This window comes from Polypterus senegalus, chromosome 4, assembly GCF_016835505.1.
Source record: "Polypterus senegalus isolate Bchr_013 chromosome 4, ASM1683550v1, whole genome shotgun sequence".
NCBI lineage: Eukaryota > Metazoa > Chordata > Cladistia > Polypteriformes > Polypteridae > Polypterus > Polypterus senegalus.
In genome coordinates, this window is record NC_053157.1 from 26,428,432 (window position 1) to 26,441,460 (window position 13,029).

At 35.9% G+C, this 13,029-nt stretch overlaps 1 protein-coding gene across 2 annotated transcripts in view; it reads right to left on the minus strand.

Annotated features, from left to right (window-relative positions):
* Nucleotides 1–13,029, minus strand: part of slc20a2 (solute carrier family 20 member 2) — a 127,561-nt gene that overhangs the window by 48,548 nt on the left and 65,984 nt on the right. The window contains exon 1 of one of the 2 annotated variants that reach the window (XM_039750366.1): nt 5,535–5,785. The exons of the other annotated variant lie outside the window; for it this stretch is intronic. The gene's annotated coding sequence lies outside the window, so the exon portion shown is untranslated. Of the gene's footprint in view, nt 1–5,534; nt 5,786–13,029 lie in introns of those variants that run through there. 2 annotated transcript variants of the gene reach the window in all.

Below are 13,029 nucleotides of genomic sequence, written 5' to 3' on the forward strand. Positions count from 1 at the left end.
CCATGTCAGAAGCTAGAGTCAATAGGGTCACAACCTCTCCAGAGATATGCAAGCAAGGTGCCATGAAAGGAAGAAGACTCACTTGTAGCTGGTGGCTCACATCATGCACAACATCCTTGAAACATTTCTCCCTTGTGAGCATCAACAAAGACAAACCTATGTAGTGATGTCAAAAATCCACTCATTCATTGCAATAGAAGAGTAGAGATGAAATGAACCTAAATAGTAGAGAGGCATTACCGTAAGATTTATGAGACATTTATTATGGAAGTGATGGGGTTTGGTGTGCTTGCTTGAGGTGAGCGCTTGGTATTATTATGTCAGAGCAATCACCTTAAAAATGGACAAAAAGTTACTAAAGTAAATCTGTATACACATATGTTAATAGTTAGATATTACTCTTAGATTCATTTTCAAATTAACTTATTAAAAGAGGACAAGGACGGCTCTGGCAACAAAATGTACAGCCCTAGATAAGATACCAGTCTGCTGCAGGGTATACTCGCTTTCACATACACATTGCCTTACACCAGATCAAACTACAGGAATGTGTTTAGGACGTGGGATGAAAGCTGGATCAAAAAGATAATCAAATGAAATATAGGAAGAACTTGCAACTCAACACAAGATGGTGATTTGACACCAGTGTTCTGGTGCCATCAGTCAGCAGCATTTACTCCTGCAGCAAATACTGTATTGTCTAAAGTGATTTGTCTCTAAAATTGGGATGGATAATGCCTTTTCCTCAGAATGCAGACACTCTCTTGTTTACAGCTTTCTTTTAGCCCTTTTCCTGTTATTGTAATTCAACCGGGAGCTTTTATATTCCATCTTCACAGGTCTTTGAAAAGTCATGAAGCCATCATGCACAGCTGCCTTTTGGAGTCCTTCATTTTGACATTCTCCATTTTTAGAAGCAGTCCCAAAAAAAAAAAAACAAAAAAAAAACCCAAGAAAAAACCACCTATAGATATGCCTTTTGGTCTTCTAAGAGGACATGTATGACCAAGCACAACTTAATCTCTCTGCTGCAAGTGGCTGAAAAAGAAAGTTTGGCAAATAGGTTAAAACACTTACACAACCTGGACTTGTATAATACAATGTCTGTGGTCTTGTTTATTATCACTGTTCCCCATACGTTACTAGGCATAACAAACATAACAAAAGACAAAATTCTAAACAGCATACTCTAGAATTCCTTATGCAACAACAGGACATTCTATCTGCTGAAACCTTAAACACTGTGATAGCCATAACAGATGGACTAGCATCCCAACTTGGATGGTCGTCCTTTAACTGGTCAGTCGATCATTAGGGAAGGTCAATGCAGGCACGTGCACATCCCTGCTGATATGAATCCTGGTTGGTGTGAAAGTGTAGCCGATGGACTTAGGACAGCTGCCTGCCAGGAAAAGTCATTCTCCCAGTACAATAGATGGCAGTGCTACTCTGGTCTTACTCCAGTTTGGACTCTCACGGGGATACATGGGACTTGTAGTTCAGGAGGTACGCCCTTTTGGGTTTCTTTTAGGGACTGCCAGGTGGCGCTGCAGGAAAAGGTCAACACTTGCTTTGATAGAGCAGAGTATAAGTGAAGGAAGGAAGGACTGCATTCTGTATATGTTCACTGCAAAAGCCTGTAAAAAGTTAGCCATTGCAATAAAAGAACCTCAATTTGAACTTGTTACTGAGTCACTGAAATTGTGTCTGGAGTTTCAGGGTCTGCAATTGCCAAAGTGTTCACAACATATTAAAAAAAAAAAAAATCAGTATATTACTGTAAAAATTATTAACAAATCTAATGGTGGTATATCATTTGATTGTAGCCTCATTGAATGTGGTTGCACTGCATGTTTGTTTTCCTAACATATTAACATATGTAACATAATCCACGAATAATAAGATACAGGCTACTTTAATAAATCTTGATTGCAAGACTAGTTACAGTTAGCCTATTGTAAAATGGGAGGCGGCAATAAGTAAAACAATTATTATTGAAAGTGTCAAACTTCACACATACTGTGATCCTCACTCAGTGTTCTTGCCATGCAGTTCTGCATGAGACTGTTCTATAAGGGCCTCCAACCTTCATGAACATGTAAAATCTTATAGTGCATGCCTGCCTTTGAATGGCTCTCAGTACATGGGAGTCATTAAATGTGACAGGGCACCCACTGTCTAATCTAAGCCTGGCCCTCCAAGTGAAAGGGAATGAAACAATGCCTTTGGAATATTAGTGAATAGAAAAGAGAACAAAAAGTAAACATACAATTCTATAAGCATTATTGAAAAGAAGAATTTCTCATGCACAATATCAATATATTTACTTTCACTGATCCCACAGAGTAAAACATTTTAAGAATGTTATAAACAAAAAAGTTACAAGAAAAAATGCCCAGTAAAAAGCAAAAAAAGCAACTAATATTTAATTAAACACCTTAATTTAATGAGAGGAAAATTGAAAAGGAGCAACCCACTAGTGACAGTAAACATTAACTATAACAGAGACACAAAAACAAAACCACTAACAGATGAACAAATTGCGCTGAGTAAAAAAGTCATATAGTGCCTTACAGACAGTATGAATAAGGAAAAGGTAAACATAGTTGGGGTTGGACTCGCACTGGGAACAGAATCCGGGTTATTTTTGATGATATGGAGTGTGTTCTCAGCATTTGTAGACTCTCTAAATGTAGGTGACTTGACTATAGAATGCCAAATGCTGGCTAAAAAGACTTCCCTAAATGCTGTATCACACTTCTTAACCATCACAGAACTATGTGCTAAGGATCACTTCCAGTTTAAAAAATGTTTTAAATTTTGGGTCTCCATAAACAGGAGGACAACTTTATACTGCATCAATGCCTTTTTCAGTAGCAGATCTCCACCCAGCTGCTCAATTTTGTTGATGATGTGCAACACCTAAAATGCATGAGGAATCCATAGCCAGCCAATCTGCATATGCTGCATTATAAATTTAAAATAGGTGTCATTTATAGATGGATTTCTTCATGCTCACATGAAGGAACAGACAACTGTGTGGGTCTCTTCACCACCTGGCCAAATTCGTGTCCTGGTAAATTTGGAATGTTCTGGAAGCTAAACATGACAAGCTCACTACAGGTCAGCTATAACTGGAAGGTGAACACACCATGTTTTTTTTTTTTTTTAAATTTTAAATACCCAAAAAAATTCAGAACGCTTGATTTACACTAGATGGGGAAAAAAGATTTGAATCATTGTAAACAAACAGGCTTTTTTAAAATGTCAAAAAAAGAGATTGTGATAACTCAACTCTAATACAGATCTAAAGGAAAGGTAGCTAAAGAAATGTAATCACATTTTGAAAAAGGCAAGGGCACAGAAGAAAATCATTCAGATCAACTGTACTCACACCAATACATAGACCTGGATCACATTTTATACTGAAAAACCACTTGATGAGACAGACTTTGATTAGGATAGGCTCCCGGCCCCCTGTGACTCAGCCCAGGACTAAATGGTACTTTCAGTTAGCAGTGTAAAAACTTCAAATCAATTACACACCAGTGAGCACAGCAAAATCTCTGAATTTCTTTGATCACTACACGTATAAAAGATATATTCACATACCTAGTGCATTTTTCACAGGAAAAGCTATTAAGAATCAACTGATGCGCCTTACTTTCTAAAATGGACATTTATATTAAATATCCATCCATCATCCAACCCGCTATATCCTAACTACAGGGTCACGGGGGTCTGCTGGAGCCAATCCCAGCCAACACAGGGCACAAGGCAGGAAACAAACCCCAGGCAGGGCGCCAGCCCACCGCAGATATTAAATATCCAACATGTCATATTATTTCTATATTAAAACAGACACACACACTTATAACTTTAAATAGATAAAAGTATCTTAAGTTCATTTATTTCTTTCTCTGATGAGAGGGCAGGATATGAGTACTGGATACGAGTACAGACGGGGCAAAGAGTGACCTATTTTATAAAAGCACACATGCAAGTAAGACACAATGGTGAATCTGAAGTAATCAAAATCGCACTGATAGAGAACCACTTGTGAGTTCCTATCAGGATCAGGTCAAGTTGCATACTTCTTTGAGGGAGTATATTAATTCAGATTTAAATTTTTAACTTGATAACTTCTGTTTCCAGAGCACTCCAAACCATTATTATAAATGTATAAGAGTGCCCATGAAAATGGTTGGTCAAGGAGGGAAACATATCAGACTATTTAATTCAGCAGCATTCGATCCAGATCCAAGAAATTGCAAGCATTCCTAAACTTACATACTGTAGCTCTTAATAATAATTCTTTGCATTTATATAGAGCTTTTCTCACTACTCAAAGTGCTCAGCAATTGCAGGTTAAGGGCCGTACTCAAGGGCCCAACAGAGCAGAGTCCCTTTTGGAATTTATTCGATTCGAACCTACAACCTTCCGATTGCCAGTGCAGATCCCTAGCCTCTTAGTGAATGATGTTTTCCTGTCACCGTAAGTGCAACTCAATCAAAAAAAACACACACACAAATACTTAATTACAGTATTAAAAACTAAAGGACTTACTGTATACTTTAGTATATTTGGCCAAAAGGAATGCAATGGTGAAAGAGAGAAATTGTCAGAATCATGTATTTTAGTCCACTCTACAGAAAAACATTAAATTGTTTTCAATTTAAAAAAAAGAAACTATCAAGTCTTAAATAAGTGTGGATAACTAACATGACATTCAAATACTTGGGGAGAAAGAAGTAGGAGAACCCAACTCTCTGCTCTCTAGTATCGGTATCATACAAGTCAAAAATAGGACTGTAACTCAACTACTTCAGTAAGACTTTATGCTTATTGGTGCCTATCTGGGAGAATTTAATTATCCTTCCACTTTTGATGCAATCTAAAGAAAAATAAATCACATATACTGCACATACTAATCACAAGATAATTACAACTGGCTGATCAAAATGTAGCATAAAAAGTTTGTTACTTATTTTAAAATGCTATGAATGTTTGTGTCCTTCTGTGGTCCTGGACCCCAAGCTCAAAATACAAGAGGAAAACGCTTTCTAGGCTCTCACTAAACTTGATTGGACATACTAAAGATAGAAATAGAGTGATAGAAATCTCCAAATCTGGCAAGCTTCCAAAATATCAAAGAAAAAAAAAAACACTACAGTGAAATTATTTATTAGTGAAGGTACACAATGCTAAACATGATTACAAAAATTATAGCTGGCCAGAATGTATTGCACTGTGTCCTGGTATGAGAGAATGAAAACTTAAAATTGCCTCTTAAGCAAATTTAGGAGCTGTCAGAACCTACTACCCTGAAATCAGCAATGTCACCTATAAAACATCTGTCACCCATTAACCAACTCTGTAACTCACCACTACAAAAATAGTAACAAGGGGGGGAAAAGCATTTCCACTTCTTTAATAAATAATATGTACTAGATTATTTGAATATCTAATAGCAATAAATCAGATACTGTAAATTTCTCTCAAGTTTGCATAACCAGAATAAAGGATCAAGTACCTTTTTATGATTTCCAGTTTCTCCTCCTTCCTTTGATCAAGTATCAGCCAAGTTTTATATGGTTCTTAGGTTATTCCAATTGCGCTGTGCTGTTCAAATGTTCACTGATCCTTCCAGCTGAGTCGTGTGGCTTCTTGACCCCCCACTGCTGTTTTGTTTTCCACCCCATTTCTAATCCAGCCCCCACCAAACCACACACACTCAATATGCTATTCAATGCATGCAGCACATGACACGGCTAATGTGTGGTTGGGAATTATGGGATGCTCCATTGCTAAGTGAAGTTGTGCTATGGCAGTGGGAGAGAAAAAAAGAGAGAGTGTGAGTGTGTGTGTGTGTGTGTGTGTGGGTTGCGCATGGGTCTGCTTACTTCTCTCTTGTGCACATGCAGCTGCCACTTGTTCTGGCGGAATGTTGGGCTGAATGCCCAGCAAAGGATTATATTTTGCTTGAGCCACTCACTCATATTTATTCCATATAGCAATGAATTGGGGTTTAAACTGCATTAATCTAATCACGTGTGGACCAGGGGAAGAACTTTAAAATATCTTTCAGCTTTCAATAGGCAAATGACTAGACACATTTGATATCAGAATGTTGCCTATACAGCGCCGCAAAAAAAAAAAACACCTTTTTTATTAACAAAGTCCAGGCAAACCACTGACAACAATGCAGCCACGTGAAAGGCATTATAACAGCTGAATAGTGCTGAACGCAAATTATTTCTTCAATAGAAAATAAAATTATCAAATGCATAATTCTCTCTCACAATGTATTACAAACATGAGACTAGCATTGATCAACTGCACTTTAATTGACAAGGCTTTGAAATGAATATTGAAATCAACTGTCCAAGAGGATGTCTGCATTGTATTAAATAAAGTCCTATAACTGCTACCTCCTCAGAACAATATGTCAAATTAGCAAAACTTTAAATTTCTCTAAATGCACATACAAAGAAAGAGGACCTTTGCTGCACACAAGGAATGCGCATTTAAAATAACTAAGTATTCAGTTGATTTAATGTGCTACTCAAACAGCTATTTTAAATGAACTAACAAAAGGAAATCTTTAATGGTTGATTACAGATTTTGGATAGAAAAGAATTTTGGAGGATTACAAATGGCATAGAGTTACACCATATCATTATATTTTGCCTTAACATGGGTGTCCAAATAGTTTTTTCATTTCAAGCTAATACACTCAAATTGCAGTCAAAAAGATAGTGTTAAGTATATATATTCTTCATTTATGCAACACTGCTAAAGACAATGTGTTTCTATAATTGTTAGATTATTCCTTAAATAAATTTTGTTACATGTTAAGCATGAGAGGTAACCATTCTCTTGTCATCAGATAGCCAACCAAATCATATTTTTCACTTGTTGACATACAGAATGGGCCAATATATAATTTAATATGTTATTTTTGTGTAGTTATGTCTGTGTGTTACCCATATTTCTTATATAAGGTGTACATGTCGAGAATAAAGATGAGATGTTGACTTTATCCTCGACATTTACACTTTAATCTTGACGCTTATGACGAGAATAAAGTAGACATGTTGCTACATAATTTATGACGGGGTTTGAGAAAATCTAGTAAATTAAACATTCATTTTAAGAAGAAGTTTAGTTTATGATGTTCTACTTTAATGACAAACTATGAGAATAAAGTCAACATGTCGAATTTAATCGAGATAAACGGTGAGAATAATGTAGAAATGTTGAGAATAAAGTGGAAATGTCGAGAATGCGTACCTGCCATACTGCAAGTGTGAATTGAATATCCAACAGGCTCTTCCTTTACCACTCAAAAGTCTTAATGTTGGTAAAAATACACATTACGCCTCTGAAAGCATAATTCAAGAGCTGATGGATGTCTTAGCATCAGAAATAAAATCTAACATACTGAAATTATACACACAGAAAAGTTTTTCAGTATTCTGTGTGATGAAACCATAGATATCTCAAATGTAAAACAATTAATTATTTACATTAAATATGTTTGCCAGGTGACTAAAGAGGTCAGAGTTAATTTTGTATCAACCTGCAATATGATTGACTGCATAGCGGAGACTATAACCAACACACTGAGTGAGACTATGGACACACTAGGCTTGAATTTTATGTCAGATCCTCAAATGAAGGTCTCCTTAGAATTCCAAGAACAAAACTTAAAAGAAGTGGTGAGGTGGCCTTCTGCTGCTATGCACCTAAAATCTGGAATAGCCTGCCAATAGGAATTCGCCAGGCTGATACAGTAGAGCAATTTAAAACACTGCTGAAAACACATTACTTTAAACATGGCCTTTCTATAACTTCAATTTAATTTAATTTAACTTAATCCTGATACTCTAAATGTTCAGTTCATCATAATAACTATTCGTGGTGTCTCTAAAATCCGTACTGACCCCTACTCTCTTTTCTGTTTCTTTTTCCGGTTTCTTTGTGGTGGTGGCCTGCGCCACCACCGCCTACTCAAAGCTTCATGATGCTCCAACAATGATGGACGGATTAAAAGGCAGAAGTCTACGTGACCATCATCATCATTTATGTTAGGTAGAATGCCCAGAGGGGACTGGGCGGTCTCATGGTCTGGAATCCCTACAGATTTTATTTTTTCTCCAGCCATCTGGAGTTTTTTTGTTTTTTCTGTCCCCCCTGGCCATTGAACCTTACTCTTATTCGATGTTAATTAATGTTGATTTATTTTGTTTTATAATTGGTGTCTTTCATTTTTCTATTCTTTAATATGTAAAGCACTTTGAGCTACTGTTTGTATGAAAATGTGCTATATAAATAAATGTTGTTGTTGTTGTTGTTATGTTTTATGTTGCAAAGCAACTCTTTTTAAGTTTTGTGGATATTATACATGGTTATGCTCAGGATATGTCAGCCCATTTTCACTGGAAATGCCTATTGGTTAAACTGTCAGCAAGGAATTTGCATTTGCACTGTTATATTTTTATATAGCTTTAATGCACATAAAAACAGCTGCATGTTTAAGTGAAAATAAATTGAAGGGGTTTTTTTGCACTAATAAAGTTGTGGAGTTGTAAAGTATTTTGTCTTGCGTCAATCATATCGTCAGTTATATCGTTATCGCAAATTTTAAATATATATCGTGATAAATAGTTTTGGCCATATTGCCCTGCCCTAGTGTACATGAAGGGCAAAAACAAAGAATGAACATAAAGACTACAAAAGGAATCTTATTGTACCCAGGGCTGTGGAAATGGAAGCAAGCCAAGTCGATGCATTTGTATTTGTATTTGCAAGCAATACAAGTCAAATAAATCACACTTGAAAAGACCAGTAAATAAAAGAAGTTCTTACATTTTCACAGCTATCTACAATTTAATCTAATTTATAATAGTGTTTGTGACGTATACTAACATCGAGGTTAAGAACAGATTTTGGCAGAGAAAACAATTCTTAATATGAACAGTAACTGATATATAAAATAATATTTTACTTTGAAGTAATTTACATATGTACTATTGATTTTCCAGTTTCCTCAACAAGTTCTGTGTGTCTAATACACACATGATTTAAGGAATATAGCCTTTCAAAGTATGTCACTTCTGAGTATCCATCCATCCATTTATCATCCATTGGTTTTGGTTATTGAATTGGATTTTCTTAGTGAACAACTTTTTCAATTCAATTCCATATTGATTGTTGACCATACAGTGTTTTGACAAACATTCAAACAAATTACAGTATGTACCTGTACATTGTTTTTTAAGCCATATGGGAAAAAAAGATTCTTCCATTAAAAAAAGTAATAAAACTGGCCAAATTATTATTATTTATTATTATTATTATTATTTTTTAACTACTATAAACAGAGGTACCAGTTCATTATATCAGGAATCCAACGTTTTGATAATAACTGAAATGCATCAGGAAAGACAAACAAACAAATTGAACAGTACAAAAATTAGAAGGGCATCATTTCTAAAATGCTCAGAGAATTGAGGCTTTCACTGGTCACAGCGTGCCAGTCATACATCCAAAGAATCTTTGATAGCTTGGGTACAAATTGCCACTCATCAAGTATGGTTTTCACAATTGATAACCACTACTGTATAAGACAATTTTAACTGTGTTACATCACCACATTGATAGCCAAGGCAGGTTAACGTTATTGCTATGGGATCTTGCCTGGTCAATAGGGTCTGCCTCCCAATACAACTAGAGGAGCTGCAGTGCAGCTTCACGAGCAGCTCTGTCCAAGATATTTGAAGATATAGGATTCAACCAGTGAACCAGGGCTTGATATTCTGGATTTTAACTTTGGATTGACATGGTTTATGTATTAGTGTTTTAGTTGTGGTTACTAAATTGGATTTTTTTTGTGAAAGACCTTTTCCAATTCCATTGTGCCTCCGATCTGAAAAAACTCATTGTGTACTCAGAAAAGATGATCTTTTGTTTTTGTCTTTGACAAAAAGAATTTGTGTGTCTAAAAAAAACAAGAATTTCCTTGTCAGCTTCGTTAAAAATCATGCTAGCTGGAAACTTGGGATAGTTAGTTTTTTTAAAAAAAGATGGAAGATTGATTTGGAAAAGATCAGTCAGCATCCATGGTGCAAGTATTTAGACCCTTTCTTGTTTTTCTGTGACTGGGATAATAATAATGTGTTACAAAATTGTGTTACACTATGGTAATGCGGTTTGGTACAGATTAAATGTTGCAAACTGTTTTATTTAGGTTGCTCACATTTCATCTAGTTGTTTTGTTACCAGGCTGTTGTTCTCTGCTGATTGTTGACCTTACACTGTTTTGACAAGCACTCAAACCAATTCCGCATATTCTGATTTTGCAAGTAATACAGAAGAAAAGCATCTTCCATCAAAAAAAGTTATAATAACTAGGGCAGTTTATTTTCTTTGATTCTTTAAAAAAAGAAATAAAATGTCAGGCAAATATTAAATTAATCTTTTTTAAGAAATGCAATGATGACAACACTGAAATCAGATTATTAAAACAATGAAACCTTTCCCTTATAAGCTGTTCAAGAGATATTTCTTTAGTCTAAAGTAATTTAGAATTTAAGCTTACTTAAGAAAAATATTTAACGGTTAAAACATGGAAAACACCTCAGCCTTGTTGCACACTGGCAGCCACTTGGTAATTGTTTTCTCGATATACAAGTAATGTGGGAATTCATTATTTACATCAAAGATAACAGTGTCTCGTGAAATTATCTTTGCTTTTGCTATCGAAGTAAGCAGTTGGTTTACTGATTACTTGTTTTGCTTCTATTAAAAACTATTTGAAAGGGAAGCCAAAAGAGTAGGTTGTATTTGGAGATATAGCTAGTCAAAATCACAAAATAAGTTCAAGCTTTGCTAGCTTAAATCACCCATAATACTGATCCAAGACACATGCAATTTCAGTTCCATGGGTTATTCCTTTTTCCAAGTTTTGTTAAAATCTGTGACACAGGTCCAAAAGTGTGATGATTTGAAATGGAATTACCCAAAACACACAAAAATTAACTTGGGACACACACAGAAAACAACCATGGAGAAGATGCAAATTCATCACCTTTCATACAGCAGAACACGCGCGCGCGCACACACACACACACACACAAACACACAAACACACACACACACACACTGTTCAATTCGGAATCATCAAACAACATGGCAGCAAGTCTTACACTTGTTGAAGTAAAACGGCTATGTCTGTAGCAAGCCAAGACAAAGAGAGGGTGAATGTGTAAATTCAGCAGAGATACCACTGACATGCAGTATTTGAAGTCCAAATTCATCAGTGCAGGAAACTACATGTGCAAAGACGACTCCTCAGAAATAACTATAAATGAACAGATATATTACCTAAACATGTAACACAATCAGTTGGATTTGTTTTGGTGGCATTCTGTCATTTCATTTTTAAAGTATTTTCAGCCTTAATCAGTACAATATGACTTCAATGTTAAAAAGATCAAATGCAGTTCCTGTGGTGAGTGAATGGTGTAGGGTGTTTTAGTATGGGAAGAAGTAGTTTTGTTGTCTCACAGAATGCTGCAACTCAGCGCAGGCAGTGGTATTTGGTAATGTTATTACCATGATTCAGAGGTGATTCATTGTAAGTTCATTTAAAATTTCTACAAATCACGATGTCGTATTGGCACAAAAATCTAAAATTAGATCTGCAACAAACTAGAATTTAATATGTTTACTCACTCTAAAACACAACATTTTCAGTTGTTCTCTTTCTACCATTTTTTGAACAAAAACACTTAGCATACATTATAGAATGAATTATATTGTCTATACAGTATATTTTCTTTTCTTATCATGCATGCAAATGCCATGTCATAAAAAGTACATAAAGCCAAGCACTAATTGGTATTGTGAGCTTGCAATGTACAATGTGCAAGCAGCGAGCTTTGATAAATCATGTAATCAGTTTATTTCAGATGTATTATCTCATATACACAGTACAGTTACATTCCTATTTGCCTGCAAGTAGTGCTTGAAGTGTAATCAAATTACTGGCAGTACACTGTTTTGTCAGTCTTGTTCCTACTCTCAATTCAATATTACTTTTGCAGGATGAGCCTGGTCATCTTGACTCAATGAGCATTGTTAATATTCAATCGAGGGTTGGAGGTCCCTTTTGAAGCTTCTGTCCTTGTCTTGAGCCCAAATTTCATTGCATAAGTTATGTAAAATATAACAGCACAAGGAACGGCTCCAGGTGCCCCATGACTCTGCCCAGGATAAGCAGGTTAAGAAAATGGACTATGAATGAAAAACACTGCAATGCCACCAGCAAGCTGCATCAGCTTGAAGATCAGTCACCTACAGTATGAGCTGACATTTCATCTCACAAATTAGTGGCTTCTGGGGACCCTTTGAAAGGGACAAACCTGCTGAAGTTTAAAAAGAATTCCAACTTGTGCAGCCACAGTAAAAGATAATTTTAAGGATAGTGAGCTACCTAAAAGAGAGAGAAACCATTGGCCAGTAGTGGCACAGTGCTACAAATATTATATATATACTTTGTATATATTATATATATATACTGCTCACAAAAATTAAAGGAACACTTTAAAGAAACACATTAGATACATCAGCTCTCAATATGAAGTTGGATATCTATACAAATAACGACAGGGCAATGTCTTAGGAATAAAAGGATGCCAAGTCTTTTAATGGAAATAAAAGTTTTCTGCCTACAGAGGGCTCAATTGTGTAGACACCCTAAAATCAGAGTGAAATGAAGATGTGGCAGGCTAGTCCATTTTTCAAAAACTTAATTTCTGCTACTCAAAATGCTTTTCAGTATCTTGTGTGGCCCCACGAGCTTGTATGCATGCTTGACAACGCCGGGCATGCTCCTAATGAGACGACGGATGGTGTCTTGTGGCATTTCCTCCCAGATCTGTATGAGGGCATCCCTGAGCTGTTGTACAGTCTGAGGAGCAACCTGGCGGCGCCTAATGGACCGAAACATAATGTCCCACAGA